Source organism: Oncorhynchus tshawytscha, linkage group LG13 (assembly GCF_018296145.1).
Source record: "Oncorhynchus tshawytscha isolate Ot180627B linkage group LG13, Otsh_v2.0, whole genome shotgun sequence".
Taxonomy (NCBI): domain Eukaryota; kingdom Metazoa; phylum Chordata; class Actinopteri; order Salmoniformes; family Salmonidae; genus Oncorhynchus; species Oncorhynchus tshawytscha.
In genome coordinates, this window is record NC_056441.1 from 45,290,567 (window position 1) to 45,308,929 (window position 18,363).

The window sequence follows — 18,363 nt, forward strand, 5'->3', positions numbered from 1 at the left end:
GCAAACTGGATGCAGTTTATCACAGTGCCATCCGTTTTGTCACTAAAGCACCTTATACCACCCACCACTGCGACTTGTATGCTCTAGTCGGCTGGCCCACGCTACATATTCGTCGCCAGACCCACTGGCTCCAGGTCATCTACAAGTCCATGCTAGGTAAAGCTCCGCCTTATCTCAGTTCACTGGTCACGATGGCAACACCCATCCGTAGCACGCGCTCCAGCAGGTGTATCTCACTGATCATCCCTAAAGCCAACACCTCATTTGGCCGCCTTTCGTTCCAGTACTCTGCTGCCTGTGACTGGAACGAATTGCAAAATCGCTGAAGTTGGAGACTTTTATCTCCCTCACCAACTTCAAACATCTGCTATCTGAGCAGCTAACCGATCGCTGCAGCTGTACATAGTCTATTGGTAAATGGCCCACCCATTTTCACCTACCTCATCCCCATACTGTTTTTATTTATTTACTTTTCTGCTCTTTTGCACACCAATATCTCTACCTGTACATGTCCATCTGATCATTTATCACTCCAGTGTTAATCTGCAAAATTGTAATTATTCGCCTACCTCCTCATGCCTTTTGCACACAATGTATATAGACTCCCCTTTTTTTCTACTGTGTTATTGACTTGTTAATTGTTTACTCCATGTGTAACTCTGTGTTGTCTGTTCACACTGCTAAGCTTTATCTTGGCCAGGTCGCATTTGCAAATGAGAACTTGTTCTCAACTAGCCTACCTGGTTAAATAAAGGTGAAATAAAATAAATAAATAAATAAAACGTGTTTCCTTGCAGGTAACAATGATTGACAGAGGAAGAACAATGATTCCAAGCACCACCCTCCTTTTGAAGCTTCCAGTCTGTTATTCGAACTCAATCAGCATGACAGAGCGATCTCCAGCCTTGTCCTCGTCAACACTCACACATCTTAACGAAGGAATCACTGACATGATGTCAGCTGGTCCTTTTGTGGCAGGGCAGAAATGCAGTGGAAATGTCTTATTGGGATTCAGTTCATTTGCATGGCAAAGAGGGACTTTGCAATTAATTGCAATTCATCTGATCACTCTTCATAACATTCTGGAGTATATGCAAATTGCCATCATACAAACTGAGGCAGTAGACTTTGTGAAAATTATTATTGGTGTCATTCTCAAAACTTTTGGCCATGACTTTGCATATTACCACATTAAACAAGATACTATTGGAAATGTCAAGTTCCAGATGGTTACTACTAATATTACAAGTCATTTCTCGTGTAGGCTGCTATCCCACTCACACTACTGCTGGTGATACAGCTGCCCAGTGGAAAGCAACTCACGTTGGCATGCACCTTGATACAACACTGGTACACTGGTCATTCGCACCTGCTTGTCGTGCTTTGTGATGGCAGTAACATTAGCTAATAATTGGCATGTCACGGTGACATCCGTATGGTGACCAATATCACAAGTTATTTCTCCCTCACCCATCGAAATAAACAACTTTATTTTACACGTTTCAAGTAGTGCCAGGCTGTTGTTGCCAGCTAGCCAGCATAAACTTGCTTGCTAGCTTTCGGGTGGGTAGGGGAAGGTGTATACAGACAATTTTGTGAATGATGTGATACAGTTGCCCATTGGGAAGCAAGTTCCTTTCCCTACCGACCCGTAGCTAGTTTCAACTTACAGACAGTGAAACAGACCTGCACACTAGGCAGCGACTCTGACTTGCTACATAAGACAATATGTCGCCAATGTGACGTTGAAAGAACACTTTGCCCCTAAGCCCTTTATCGAGTGGACACTTGCAGATGCGTTTGATAGTGATCCCTCGAGTCTACCACTGTTTTGGGCAAAATGAAAAATGAGACGTTGTGCATTTGCATCCCAACTTCCACTTGTCAATATTCCAAAATTCATAACCCATTTGCAAGCATCTTGTGTCCCGTCACAACCTGCTTTGTAGCATGATTTGCTATGAAACACTTAAAGACAATGTTAACACTCCGGTAAAAGATAGTTGTAGAAACAAAACAGCACTGAAGCACATCACCACTCGCCAGTGACTTGACAAGCTAATTTAGCTAACGTAGCCTGCCGCACAATGTGCCTCCTAGCTAATAGCTACACAATAAAGATGCCGCCGACAGATAGGGCAGCTCTGCTTCTAGCTCCTAAGCAACTTTGCATACACTTCTTTGTGTGTTATTTCTTACATTATTTTGTGCAATTACATACAACCAGAAATAACTTTTGGATATCAGAGTAGCGGTATCTGACCAGGAATACGTCTTTCCCAATTTGAAATCTTTGTTCATACCCACCAGGGCAATTAAACTGATTCCAGAGGCTGATCCAAAACACAGCCATCGGAGAAGAGGTATTCGGAGTGGACATCTGTTCCGACTCTGGAGGTGCGTACACCATCCACCGCTTCCGAGAATATTACTAGCTAATGTTCAGTCTCTGGATAATAAAGTAGACGAGTTCAGGGCGAGAATCTCCATCCAGAGAGACATCTAGGAATGTAACATACTCCGTTTCAAGGAAACATGCCTCTCTCAAAATATACTGTCTTTGTCCATACAGCCAGCTGGGTTCTCAGTACATCGCGCAGACAGGAATAAAGGACTCTCTAGGAAGAAGAAAGGCGGGGGTGTATGTTTCATGATTAACTACTCATGGTGTGATTGTGATAACATACAGACTCACTCTGAGAATACATTAGACCACTGCTACTCAACTTTTTGAAATGCCTACAAGGGCCTTCAATGCCCTCCCTTCTGTAAATCTGATCACAACTCCATTTTGCTCCTCCCTTCATGAAGGCAGAAACTCAAACAGAAAGTATCCATGCTAGGGACTTTTCAACGCGGGTCTGACCAAGCGGAATCCACGTTTCAAGATTGTTTTGACCACGCAGACTGGGATATGTTCCGTGTAGCCTCTGAGAATAACATCGACTAATACACGAAACGGTGACTGAGTTTATCAGGAAGTGTATGGGAGATGTTGTACCTACTGAGACTATTAAAACCTACCCTAATCAGAAACCATGGATAGATGGTAGCATTTGTGCAAAATTGAATGTGCGAACCACCGCATTTAACGATTGCAAGGTGACTGGCAAGATGGCAGAAAACAAACAGTGTAGTTATTCCCTCCATAAGGCAATCAAACAGGCAAAACGTCAGTATAGAGACAAAGTGGAGTCGCAATTCAACGGCTGTGGAACAGGTGGAAAGCTTCAGGTTCCTTGGCGTACACATCTCTGACGATTTGAAATAGTCCACCCACACAGACAGTGTGGTGAAAAAGGCGCAACAGTGCCTCTTCAACCTCAGGAGGCTGAAGAAACATGTCGTTGCACCTAAAACCCTCACAAACCTTTACAGATGCACAATTGAGAGCATCCAGTCGGACTGTATCACTGCTTGGTACGGCAACTGCACCACCCACAACCGCATGGCTCTCCAGAGGGTGGTTTGGTCTGCCCAACGCATCACCGGCGGCAAACTACCTGCCCTCTAGGACACTTACAGCACCTGAGGTCACAGAAAGGCCAAAAAGATCATCAAGGACAACTAACACCCGAGCCACTGCCTCTATTTTCCAGAAGGCAAGGTCAGTACAGGTGCATCAAAGCTGGGCCAGAGAGACTGAAAAACGGCTTCTATCTCAAGGACATCAGATTGCTGAATAGCCATCAGTAGGCTGCTTCCACCCAGTTTACGTAACCCTGCACCTTAGAGGCTGCTGCCCTACATACATAGACTTGAAATCACTGGCCACTTTAATAATGGAACACGAGTCACTTTACTAATGTTTACATATTTTTGCTTTACTCATCTCATATGTGTATACTGTATTCTATTCTACTGTATTTTAATCAATGCCACTCCGACATTGCTCATCCTAATATTTATATATTCCTTAACTTCTTTCGGATCATTGGGAGGGTAGCGTCCCACCTCAACAACATCCGGTGAAATTGCAGAGCGTGAAATTCAAAATACGAAAGTAGTAACATTAAACATTCATAAAAATACAAGTGTGAAACATCATTCTTTATCTTAGAATCTTGGTAATCGAACCGCTTTGTCCGATTTACAATAGGCTTTACGGCAAAAGCATAGCATCTCATCGTCTGAGAACAGCGTCTCACCCACTTCCTGCATTAACATGAATTCATAACCTGCACAGGTGTCACAAAACTCAAAAATAGCAATAAAATAAATCACTTACCTTTGAAGATCTTCATCTTTTTGCAAACCGAAGGGTCCCAGTTACACAATGAATGGTCGTTTTGTTTGATAAAGTTCTTCTTTATATCTCAAAAATGTCTGTTTATTTGGCGCGTTTGATTCAGAAATCCACCTGTTCCAACACGCCCAACATGCCTACAATGAATCTAAAACTAAAAAGTTACCTGTAAACGTCATCCAAGCAATACAAACAACGTTTCTAATCCAAACTCAGGTACCCTAATATGTAAATAATCAATACAATTTAAGATGGAATGTACTGTGTTCAATACCGGAGAAAAAGAATGAGGAGCGCACACTCATTCACGCGAGCCAAATTACTAGAGTCCTTCTGAGGGATACTTCAAAAGAATACGAATACTTCTTCATTTTTCAAAAAACAAGCATGAAACAATTTCTATAGACTGTTGACATCTAGTGGAAGCCATAGGAACTGCAATTTGGGTCCTAATTATTAGACTTTCCCATAGAAAAGCATTGACAAGTCCAATGATCTAAAAAAAAAGATGGATTGTCCTCATTGTCCTCAGACTGAGTAACAGGCAGTTTACTTTGGGCACCTCAGTCATCCAAACTTCCGAATACTGCCCCCTAGCCTTAAAGTTAATTCCATTTTTTTGCTTTTAGGTTTGCGTGTATTGTGTGTATTGTTAGATATTACTGCACTGTTGGAGCAAGAAACACAAGCATTTCGCTACACCTGCAATAACATCTGCTAAACATGTGTATGTGACCAATAAAACAAACACGGAGATGGGACTTAGCTAGCTAGTAATTTTGGACAGTTTGTTGCTTGTACTTTATTTACGATAGTTTGACAGCTTGCTGATGAAGTTGTAGATGCTTTCTCAGAAATGTGTCCGTACAAACATCATGTTCCTAAGCCATGTGGGTCAGCTGAGCGCAGAAGCAGCTGGCTCGATACTGTCAGCAGTTACTAGTTTTCATGCAAATGTTTTATTAATTAATAATGCACAAAACACCTTAGCTAGATGTACAATAGTGCCCAATACGCAAATCTCATTTTTCTTCATGGTTAGCAGAAAAGCCCAGGCAAAATTGGTGAATTCAACTGCACTTCCTGATTCCTATTGAAAAACCCTGGAGTTTATTGTTTCGTCAATCAATTAACATAATAAATAAATCCCCATCAACATCTGTCTGTTTAAGCTAGAGATATCTGTGTGGGCTGCGTCTCAGTCCACCACATCTGCATATTTAAGGCCATCCGCATCTGGTGAAAAGTGGCAGAGCTATACCGGCTGTTTGTCAGACCAGGAGACATACCGAAAATCGCTCTTCCCACGAAAACATCTGTAGCATCCGAATGGTTTAGTCTGCAAATTAATTTGACCACCAAAGATGAGACTCTCACAAACATGATGCTATATGATACCTACACATTTTGCTCTATGACTCCCACAAGTCTTCATCTGAAGGTAATCAGTTAAAACAATTTATGGAAGTATGAAAGTAGTTTTTTGCCCCCCAAAAAAGGGTTAAACGTGCATGAGCTTTGTAAAATCTCCTAGATATAGGACAGACTGCAGTATACAAGGCAGTGTGTATATCAACCCGAAGCCTGGACACCGTACAGAAGGCATATCAAAATCTTGAGGCCTTTAGCATCTGATGTCGACAACGGATCCAGGGGCTAACATGGGAGGATAGGGTGCCTTACACCAAAGCTACAGCCGAACACAATCCATCAGCATTGATGCACTTCTCCCCAAAGACACCTGCGGTGGCTGGGGCATGTGATGCTCATGCCTCCTCACCACCTCCCTCAGCCTATACTTTATGGCCAGCTGAAGAATGGACATAGGTCTGCTGGGGGACAAAAGAAGCACTTCAAGTACCACAGCAAGACCCTGCTGAAGTGGTGTGACATCCAGCCTTTAAACCTGGAGAGCCAGTTAACCACCGCCATACCTGGCATTCCAACTTACACCAGGACACAATCACAGAGAAGAGAATCTAATTGTGTGCCCAGTGACACCAGCGTGCAGCAGGGGCTCCCCTCTCTGGCGAATTAACCGGTGTCTGCCTCATGTGGCAGACATGCGGGTCTCGCATTGGCCTGCATAGCCACATGCAATGGCATAAACTCAACCACCCACAATAACCACAATTGGGAGAAATGTCATCATCGACATCGAAGGACAGCCATAACAAATGTGTGTGAGTATGTGTGTGTTTCAGAGCGTTAATAGAGTGAGAGAGTCACCACCCTACTTTCAGGTGATGAGATTAATTGAAGAACCTCAATTGACATTATTTACCATTCACCTCCCACAGCACATCCTCCTTTATTCTACTTTCTACTCACATCAGGGAGGAGGTACTAATAACACTTTTAATCAAAAACTTTTAACAAGACAACTGTTAGATGAATGGTGTTTTCCAGAATTCCCCTCCTCCTCCTCCCCATACTTTGCCTTCTGCTCCTGCTCTTCCACCCCAGCCCACCTCCCCTGTCCCATTTCTTCTCCTTTCGTCCTCTGTATCTTCCTCCTCCTCTGCATTCTCTTCTGCCCCCTCTTTTCCCCTCTTCTCCCCTTACTCTTCCTCCTCCTCTGTAAGAATGACATTCCATTCCCAAGTTGACCCCTCAGCACCGCCCGATGATGTCACTCATTCAAAACCCTTGATGAGAGAGGAGCCAAATCGATCATTCGCTAGGCTTATCCCTCCCCATCTGAAGATGCTTGTCTCAGATCGTCACGACAACAAAAACCCTGACGGTGAGGATGAACTGAATGATGAGAGTGTGATAGGCATCGCATTGGACGCCAGATACCCCTGAAGGGATTTATCTGAAGATGCTTGTGTGAGATTACCTGGCCCTCCTTTTCTCCCACCTCTGTTGTCCCCCAATCAACACTTGAAAGGTGCTAAAGGACATCAGCTCACACACCCCGGCAGCTTTTGACTTTGGTCTCCTGTTAAGAAGTGCAATGTTTCAATTTCCTTGGGGGACAAGGGCAAAGGAGGATGAGGAGCGAAGATGCAAGAGAGGTTGGGAGAGAGGGAGTCCCTACTGTCCCATAATATCTTGTGGTATATCCTGATGGAGAGAGCAGGAAGAAGAAGAAAGAATAAAGGATGAATAAATTAATGGAGGGATTGAGAGACGGCCGCCCCTTTCTGGTTAATTGTTGGCCTGTCCGTTTGAAGGAGGCCATTACCTACACAAAGGACACAATCCCCTTAATTCTGTCATTCAAGAAAACAGTGACTGAGGGAATACGGTCTGTGTAGATAGCGGAATCCCTCAACCCCGGCCTACACAGTTACAACCCCACCACCCCCGGCCTGACAATCCCTCTACAATAACCCCCCAACATCTCCCTGGAGCCTTCAGCCTGCACACACAGCCCCATACACTGGTCACACAGCCATGATACAGAACAACAGTGATAGCCACAGCACAAATGCATAGCATTCAATATCCCGGCATTACCTTTCCTCTTCATCTGTGAGCCTCCCCAAACCAATGGAACTTAATATGTACTGAGACAACAATGATCACATGTTAAAGGGACGATCTGCAGTAGCAACATCCATTTTTGAACTTATAAATAAATTATATGCACCCATTGAAGATTGAAGAATATAACTCAGAAATCCCTTGTGAGCTTAGTTCAACTGTCATACCCCATCAGAATCCAAAATCTAGCTTGTTTTACTTCAATGTTTGTAAAAAAAAAAAAAACAGTAAATGTAAACAAGCCTCAAAACATGATTACAACTATAATTTTGATATCATGGATGGTCAGTCCTTGCATCCATAGCTCTATCTATGAATTTGAGAGTGGTTACATCTCTCCCGCCCTATACCTCAGTGGTGGGCAAATGTTTTGTTATTGCTTCAACTGCTGATTGTCGCTTTATGGACTAGTTGCATAGACTCCTGTGATCACACATGCTTTGAGAATGCATAGAATTGGCCCATTATACAACCAGACACTGTGCTTAAAAAATGACAAACCACATTGACATTACATTTAACAGACATGACTGTGGCACTTTCCTGCTGTAGTAAATACACAAACAAGTAGCTTATTTGATGCTTCTGCCAGAAGTTTATGTTACCGTAACATTTCAATATCAGATTGGAAGATACTGTACAGTCATGCAAAGTACTTGCATGAGTTGTAACAGGTAGACACATCTGATCAATGTTCATTCACCAGAAGTTAACATATGACTAACGTCTGATTCATTGTATTGTTAATATTCTTACTGTGCAGAGAGCAATAGCTCTCCCATTGTTTTGCAAGATGGGACACGTCACGTCTGCTCCCGCTCTTCTCCCCCTGGCGCTTGAGGGAGCCAGGTTGCCCTTCATCACACACTCCTGCCATCTATTACGCACACCTGCCTTCCCTCGTCACGCGCATCAGCGATATTGGACTCACCTGAACTCATTCATCATCTGTTTATTTCCTCCCCTATATTTCCCCATCTCTGTTCCCTGCTCCTGCATTGTATTGTTTTTGTCTGTATTATTAGTTTGCTGACGCTGTTCCTGTCTCGTTCCATGTCCGTTATTTATTAAATGTGTTACTCCCCGTACCTGCTTCGTCTCTCCAGCGTCATCCCATATGATAGAATGCAGCAGCCTCTCTTCCCCCCCTAGTGCTCGAGGGCGTCAGGTGGCCCTGCATCACGCCTCCCTCGCTGCAGCGGGATCGACAGGTGTCTTGCCTCAGCCGGATTGCCAGGCTCTCAAGCTCCTGCGGGTTCGTTTGGCTCCCACGCCCCTACCGGCTTGCCCAGTGCCCATGTCTCGGCCGGTTTGCCCAGGTGAGACGCTGGGTAGCGCCCCAAGGAGGGGGGTACTGTCATGTCTGCTCCCGCACTTCTCCCCCCTGTCGCTTGAGGGCGCCAGACTGCCCTTCATCACGCAATCCTGCCATCTATTACGCACACCTGCCTTCCCTCGTCACGTGCATCAGCGATATTGGACTCATTCATCATCTGTTTATTTCCTCCCCTATATTTTTCACTTCCCCAGCTCTGTTCCCTGCTCCTGCATTGTATTGTTTTTGTCTGTATTATTAGTTTGCTGACGCTGTTCCTGACTTGTTCCATGTCCGTCATTTATTCAATATTTTACTCCCCGTACCTGCTTCGTCTCTCCAGCGTCATCTCATGTGACAACACAGTTCTTACTAATTTACTTCAGTGTTTGATCTAATTAGAGTAATCAGCGAATCTTGGCTGCGATGGCGTTGACAAGTGATGGATTGGGAGACCTAGTGGGGTCGTTAATGGTCAGTTGAATCACCCCAGTGGACAAGGGTGACCCGAGATAGAGTATCTTGTTTTGTCTTTTTAGTACTTCAATCAAAGCATTTTAATTCCACCCTGGTCATAGTCTGAAGCCTCCCAGGATTCTTCAGAATTTACAAATTAACAGCTGCTTTTATGTAAAAAATCTCCCTGGAGGTACATGATTCCGGACCCCTCTAAGGCCCCCTACAATTGGGCTACAATTTGAGGTGAATGGTAGGGAATCAGGTTGTGAAGCCTAGCTGTGACGATAGGAACCTCAAGGCACAGCCAGCTGTACAGAGGATGAACAGCACCCCCTTGTGAGGAATGATAATATCGCATTCATGGGATTAACTTTTTAATCGATAGCCTCTCACAAGAGATCTATGCTGTTTACACACCCACACTGCTTGCACATTTAACACAATTCAGTCCCATTCAAAATCCTATTTTCCCTAACCCCTAACCCTAATTCCAATTATGTACTTATTTCATTATTTTTTATAATTTAATTTTCCAGTTTGCATGTTTTATCGTGATTTTATATAACATTTGTTTAAATTTAAACCTTTTTACCCTCAGCACTTTATTAATAATTGTCTTCCTCCCGTTATTGAACTGTTGTGGGTTACCCCTCGGAGCTCTCGGCCGGTCGGATGTACAAACAGAAACCCTCTTAAACCTAACCCTAACCCCAAAAACCTAACCTTAAACCTAACCCCAAACCTAACTTTAACCCTAAACCTAACCTACCCCCCCCCACAAACACACACACACACATACACACACAGTCAAACAGCACTGATTAGGCTCTTTCACAACTACAATCTGCCTTATTTGCTTTGTAGAAAGCCTTTGTTGAACGGAAATTGGTACTTAATGCAGGTAAAACTAAGTAGTGGTTCCTCAATTAAAAGTTTTGAGCTTATGCCGTCACCGTTTGCGGTAGATGGTGGCAGATTGTGGTAAATTGAGTCATTCTGTCATTGCACCACACTATCACAAGGGGGAGCTGATGTATCGGTAGTCTAAACTGTGGCACAAATTTACTATCTTTTCGTACATTTATGGAGGTGTGAATGTTTTAGTCCGAGAGTCTCTCTTCTCTGGCACTAGAGACGTGCATCAGGCAACAACAAAAAAATAGCTGGTGGGTGGTCCTGAAGTTGAGAGAGAACTTGGGTAAATAAAGTTGTGCAATTACACTTGACAAGTGGACTGACAATTTAAAAAAAATAGGCACAGTGGGCTTTTGATTTCTCTCCCTCGAAAAACAGAAATAAATCATTATAAATAACAAACTGCCTTTATTTACCACAGTGTGAAAGAGTGATAGCCCCTCTATATAAAGTGAGTTTCTGAAACATGGAGTCCTTCTTTGCTGATGTGAAAAAAACTGAATTAAAGAGGATATGAGGGGGAAAAAGGATGCCCAGATTTTCAAGACCTGAGCTACTTCATATATTTATGAAATGTACTAGTTTGTTTAGGCAATTATATATATTCATTTAGGCGTGGCCTATTTAGTAGGCTATTTCGCAGCATAAATCTATACATGTCAGCATAAAGCTGAGTGACTCACTCATTTGCGGCTTTGGATCAAAATAAGTACCAACATTCTTTCTGAAAGTCTTTAATAAAGAAATGTTTTGTCCAAGTTAATCTGCTCATTGTTGTGTGTGTTCAATTATTTGTGATGTTGTGGTTTTAAAATGAAGAATGTAAATGAAATAAATCAAATCAATCCGATTCATAATGAATAATCAAATGCATGTTGCAAGCTTGTATTTTGGCATTTGACATTTTTATAACATTTTTAGACAATACAAAACATACACATACAAACAACAACTGCATCAAACCTGCCCAGGCCCACCTGCTCACACCCCCATCTCCAGCTCCCGCATCACTCTCCGCCATATGGCCTCAAACTGCACAATTTTGTTTCTCTCTGTCGCCCACATGCACTATCAACAATTGGATAATAAAGCATTTAAATGCTGACATTTGGTTCATTTTCAGTGAAGTATACGTCTCTTCAAGATGACTGACAAGAAAAGTATAGTCCAAGCCAAAGGATATTTCACTGCATGCCATGTCTTTAAATATGCAGACAGATGGATTAAAAGTTAATTTCTCTTGTAATACTTCTGACAGCCAAATTTCTAACTCCACCCATAACTTTTGGACTTCGTAAAATTCTCAGAAGGCATGGATTATTAAAAGATAATAATTTAATTTACTGCAGATGTAAGACCTATGGGTTTAACTTTCTGAATGTATGATTATATTGAAGATAGAAACCCCCTCTTAATGACATCCAAGCTGATCCGTTAACCAACAAAATAACATAAATTGATTTAGCCTAATTGTTTTTATGGCTACAGAGAGTAGGTTATTATTCCTTTTTCCAGCATTAATTCATTTGTCTGCGTATCTATTCAACATTTGGCTAAAAAGAAACCATGCTATGAACTAAGAACAGATATAGAGTACCAGTCAAAGGTTTGTACACACCTAGTCATTCAAGGGTTTTTCTTTATTTTTAATATTTTCTACATTGTAGAATAATAGTGAAGACATAAAACTATGAAATAACACATATGGAATCATCTAGTAACCAAAAAAATGTTAATCAAATCCAAATATATTTTCTATTTTTAGATTCTACAAAGTAGCTGCCCTTTTCCTTGATAACTACTTTGCTGAATGATAAGGATGAAGAAGGAGAGTGATTGAATTTAGAACAATAGTGTAAGAATTGCTCTTCCTCTGTCCCACTTGCACACACATTTGTTTTTAATGTTTCTACTATGTCAGAAGAAGCTGTAACTGGATCATAACTTACTAAAACTGTTGTTACGCTGTACGCTTTTTATTCTAAGAGAAACAAAAAAATTGTCTGTTATATTCCGTTATATCCTTAAAATATGTGTTAACTGAATATACGCAACTGATGTCTGCTAAATTAACAAGTTGATGGTGAAGCCATATAACCTCCGCTACTGAGCACAGATGAACAAAAAGGTTTCACATATTTTCAAGACCCGAGCTCTTTAATGTAAGTGTTTTATTTATAAAATGTACTTGTGGAATGTTACCGACTGTTGGCACTGTACCGTAAGTACGCTACAATGCTGTGGACCAGGTGTAAATGGTTTAACAGCCTTTCCAATCAATTGGAATACAAAAGAAGCCATCCACCCTTGATCGGCTATCAGCAAGACAATAGACTCTTGCCGAGTTTAGGGACTTTAAATGTATTAATGGATGTTTGCGAGGCACGTCACTTCATGTCTTTACATTGCCCACCAAAAATAATTATTATGGGAATAAATATCACTGAATGACATAAATATTGGAATAAAGTAGGCTAATGAAATTGAAGGCAACAAATTGTTGCTTACTAAAACACCCAATGGTCATCCAATTGTTATAATAGGATTTTAAGCAATAGCCTACCAGTAAGCCTTTATTCCAATAATAAGTAAGTTACGCTAAAACAGATACAGTAAACAGGAATCTTAGGCTTAGAGCTCCATGTCATTTCAATAACTTCTCTGGTAGTCAAACTAGCATTAATGGCAACAATGGCTAACAGTTAAATACTATGACGTCATGCACTCCAACGTGCCATGCCATTCCGCAGCATCCTGTAAGCTGTGCTGCAGAATGACACAACTTTTAAAGGAAGTAAAGGAAGAACCACTGTACATGTTTAAAAAAAAGCTTAGAAATGTATCTGATGATTCATGCGTATGTATTTGGATGGTGCCCACATTGACCATACCCCAGTTTATAAATGTCTGGGTATCTGGATTGACAAAAAGTTATCTTTCAAAAAGCATATTGATGAGTCAGTTAAAGAGATGTTCCGGAAATTTGGTAAACTTTTTAGCCAGTATTCTAAAAGTTGCGCTTATGAGCCAAAAGTGGTACCCAAAAATTCCACATTTTGTTATGTTACAGCCTTATTCTAAAATTCATAACATAGTTTTTTCCCTCATCAATCTACACACGATAACTCTTAATGACATAGCAAACATGTAGCCATTTTTATTTAGACATTTTTGAAAATGCTTTACAAATAAAACTAAAATATTACATTTACATAAATATTCAGACCCTTTACTCAGTACTTTGTTGAAGCAGCTCTGACAGCGATGACAACATCGAGTCTTCTTGGGTATGACGCTACAAGCTTGGCACACCTGTATTTGGAGAGTTTCTCCCAATCTTCTCTGCAGATCCTCTAAAGCTCTGTCAGGTTGGATGGGAAGTGTTGCTGCACAGCTATTTTCAGGTCTCTCCAGAGATGTTCGATCAGGTTCAAGTCTGGGCTCTGTCTGGGCCATTCAGAGGGACATTCAGAGACTTGTCCTGAAGCCACTGCTGCGTTGTCTTGGCTGTGTGCTAGGGTCATTGTCCTGTTGGATGCTTGGCATCCAGGCCAAAGCGTTCAATCTTGGTTTCATGAGAACAGAGAATCTTGCTTCTCATGGTCTGAGAGTCTTTAGGTGCCTTTCGGAAAACTCCAAGCGGGCTGTCATGTCCCTTTTTCTGAAGAGTGGATTCCGTCTGGCCACTCTACCATAAAGGCCTGATTGGTGGGGTGCTGCCGAGATGGTTGTCCTCCCTTACCAAGGCCATTCTCCCCCCAATTGCTCAGTTCGGCCAGCTCTAGGAAGAGCCTTGGTTGTTCCAAACTTCTTCCATTTAAGAATGATGGAGGCCACTGTGTTTTTGGGGACCTTCAATGCTGCAGAATTTGTTTTGGTACCCTTCCCTAGATCTGTGCCTGGACACAATCCTGTCTCGAAGCTGTATAGGCACCATGTCATTGCTCTGTTTCTCTCTGCTGTGTGCATGGAGTTTCCACTGAGTTGTTGGGTTGGCCCTGTAACCTCATTGGATAACACTGGGCTGGCCTGGACCAGCCTTCTGCTTTCACTGTGCAACCTCATTGGACCTGATCACATGATTGTGCCTTCTGCAGAAGAAAAAATATGTCACGCACGTTGTAATCTCACACAATTAGGGGTATTTTGCATGGGCTGAAAGTTAACAAAAACGTATTTAACCCCCTAGAGTTCGATTGATACACAATCTAAGTAAAACAATAAAAAGAATCATGTCAATTTATTAAACTAGAGAGAACTGTTTTTTTGCATTGGATGCGTCTCAATCCTCCACATCTGCCTATGTCGAACAGTTTGACCTGCAAAACTATTATGACCACGCAGTGGAAAGGGGAGACTCATGAACACAATGGTCTCCGTTTTGGTATACGACCCCCACAAGTGTCAGGGGACTTGTCTGAAGTCAGTACTGTCGAGACATCTTCTGTTTGTGTAGTCCAAACCGTTTGGGCTACAAACCAATGTGACCCCACTGAGGAAAGGGGAGATTCTCATGAACACGATGGTGTTCTCCATTTTAAGAACCAAGCACATGGAGCAAAGATTCAGTTTCTGTGTTTTCTCATGCAAAAGTGATTGCATTTTTTAATTAAAAGTAGTGGGGGGGCTGGTACAGAAAAACAATCAAAGAAATGCATACAATGATAACCCCATTCCATTTCCCCACTCAGTCCCCATCCACCCATCCATGTCCTCCCTCCCCACCCAGAAACCATGCCTCCTACCATTCTTGCTGTCAATAATTCAAATGTTATAACTTCTAATAATAACCACTGGTTAAATGTTAGACAGTGAGGCGGTTGCCATCTTAGAGCCAAAAAATTGTTAAGCAACATAATAGATGCAAAGCATTGTAGATTAAAATGCACTTCAAACTGATTTTTAAAAAACCTTTGCACCAGAAGCATTTAACTGTGGGGCACTCCCACATTACATGAACAAATGTGCCTACCTGTTCTTAAATACAGTCTGTGAACAAACCTAAAATGTATAAATTGATTGTTCAGATTACAGGATGCCATAGTCACATCTTTCCGTATTCTGTTCCTGTTATGGATATCCCCCTTTTTTCAATTCTCGCCTAAATGACATACCCAAATCTAACTGCCTGTAAGCTCAGGTCCTGAAGCAAGGACATGCATATTCTTGGTACTATGTGACAGGAAATACTTTGAAGTTTGTGGAAATGTGAATTGAATGTAGGAGAATATAACATAATTGATCTGGTAGAAGAAAATACATTCATTACATTTTTTTCTGCAAGAATATCATCAAATCTGTATACTTGGACTTTGATTTAGCTTTTCCAGTATTAGCAGCCATATTATAAGTTCACATTTACAAAACAACCAAGTTTTCATAACTTCATAACTCTGAATATTATTATTATTATTGTCCAAAAGGAAAAGGCATGCTGTCGTACAAGGTTATTAGCTACAATTTACGACAGATACAGTTTCCAGATACTCCCGTAAAGCCCAGCTCATTGGCTATCTAGCTAGCTTTTTTTGGCCCCGATTGGTGCTTATTTGACAAAGTTAGAGTCTTTAAAGTGAAGACCGCCCGCATAATCGGCTTGCCTTGAAGGCTTCGCTCTCTGACCAAATATGGTATCCTATAGGATATACTACACCCCTAATAATATAATGAAGTCTGGTTACGTTCTAGGATCTCTGAGGAATACACACAAACGTGATTTGACTGGTTGAAACAACGTTTAGGGTTAGATGTTCACAGATTCCTTTCTTTGCAAATTGAACAAGTGGAAATACAAAATCGACCATGGACCTTTTCAGGATATGAAAAAAGGATTTTATCGAACAAAACGACACTTCATGTTATCTCTAGGACCCTTTGGATGATAAATCAGAGAAAGATTTCAGAATGTATGTACACATTTCACCTTCAGTGGGGAATTTATCAAACCTATCGCGGTGAAAAAAAGTGTTTTGTTGTTAGGAGCTCTCCTCATGGCATGGCATTTTTTCGCAGTTATATTAACAAGAATTTAAGCTTTCAGCTGATATAAGACATTTATATGTACCGACATTTGTTGTTTCTCTAAAATCTGCGAGCCCAGATAATCTATTTATAAATCCCATATTCGGATGGTTTGGTAATTGGGTTTCCCAAGGGACTCTATTGGCCAGCATAGCTGACCTAAGTTTTAAATATAGAAAAAAGGAGTTGGCAGGTGATGTCCATGTATCTTTCAAAACAAAGGAGATGATCGTGGGCTTCAGGAAACAGCAGAGGGAGGAACCCCCTATCCACATCGACGGGACAGCTGTGGAGAAGGTGGAAAATTCTTCTGCGAACACATCACGGACAAACTGAAATGGTCCACCAACACAGACAGTATGGTGAAGAAGGCCCAACAGTGCCTCTTCAAGCTCAGGAGGCTGAAGAAATGTTGCTTGTCACCTAAAACCCTCACAAACTTTTACAGATGCACAATTGAGAGCATCCTGTCAGGCTGATACAGCAACTGCACTGCCCACAAACGCAGGGCTCTCCAGAGGGTGGTGCGGTCTGCACAACGCATCACCGGCGGCAAACTACCTGCTCTCCAGGACACCTACATCACCCGATGTCACAGGAAGGCCAAAAAGATCAAGGACAACAACCAGCCGAGCCACTGAATGTTCACCACGCTACCATCCAGAAGGCAATGTCAGTACAGGTGCATCAAAGCTGGGACCGAGAGACTGAAAAACAGTTTCTATCTCAAGGCCACCAGACTGTTAAACAGCCATCACTAACAGAGAGGCTGCTGCCTACATACAGACTTGAAGTCATTGGCTACTTTAATAAATGGATCGCTAGTGTGGTGTCTTTGGCTATGCTGGATTAAGTGATATGACATGCTATTCTATAAAATAATTTCTCCGTAATTAAAATTACCTGATTGAGCTAACCATGTAAATGTAATTAACTAGAGAGTTGGCACCACAAAATAATATTTATAGAGCTGTTATCTTCCGAATAAACTCTTAAAGACCTATTAATATTTTACATCAATAGCAGTCAATGTTAATCGTCATCTTAATTCAGTCTCATCTGAAAGTTGTAAATTCTGCACGAACCCTGGCTAACAAGTTGAATCAACAAAATTGGGTTTCATTATTTATTTACTAAATACCTAACTAATCACACAGAATTACACATACACATAATTAAGTCATAAAGTAAAATGGCCCTGGCGGGCGGAACAGATATGACAGCTTGTTACACAAAAGAAAAGGGGCTGGGTTTGAGTGAAAGAGCGGGAAGACTGAGGAACAAAGGGCGAAGCTGTGCTATTGTAAATACAGTATCTTATGCATTCTAAATTACCGCACATTTGGAAAAGGAAACTGCAATAAATATTTACTCTGAGCTGCGCTTCGGTAGGTTGGTGGTAGATGGAAGGCCGTGTTGCCCAACCGAGTCCTTTGTCCTTTGAAGAATGTCTCTGCTGGTAATTGGGCACGTTGTAGTACGTTCCTTCCTAACCCTCGTTTGCATCTGCTGTTGCTAACTCAACGGCTAGGAGGTATCACGTTCTGACCCTAGTATTTGTGTTATTTGTTTGTTTGAATTGATCAGGACGTGAGTTGGGTGGGCATTCTATGTTTTGTGTTTCCAGGTTGGTTTTCTGTGTTCGGCCTAGTATGTTTCTCAATCAGAGGCAGGTGTCGTTAGTTGTCTCTGATTGAGAATCATACTTAGGTAGCCTGGGTTTCACTGTTGTTTTGTGGGTGATTGTTTCTGTGTCTGTGTTTTACACCACACGGTACTGTTTGAGGCAGCACTATTTGGAGAAGTGGACATGGGAGGAGATCCTAGACGGGAAAGGACCCTGGGCAGAGCCAGGGGAATATTGCCGCCCCAAAGCCGAGCTGGAGGCAGCGAAAGCAGAGAGGCGGCATTATCA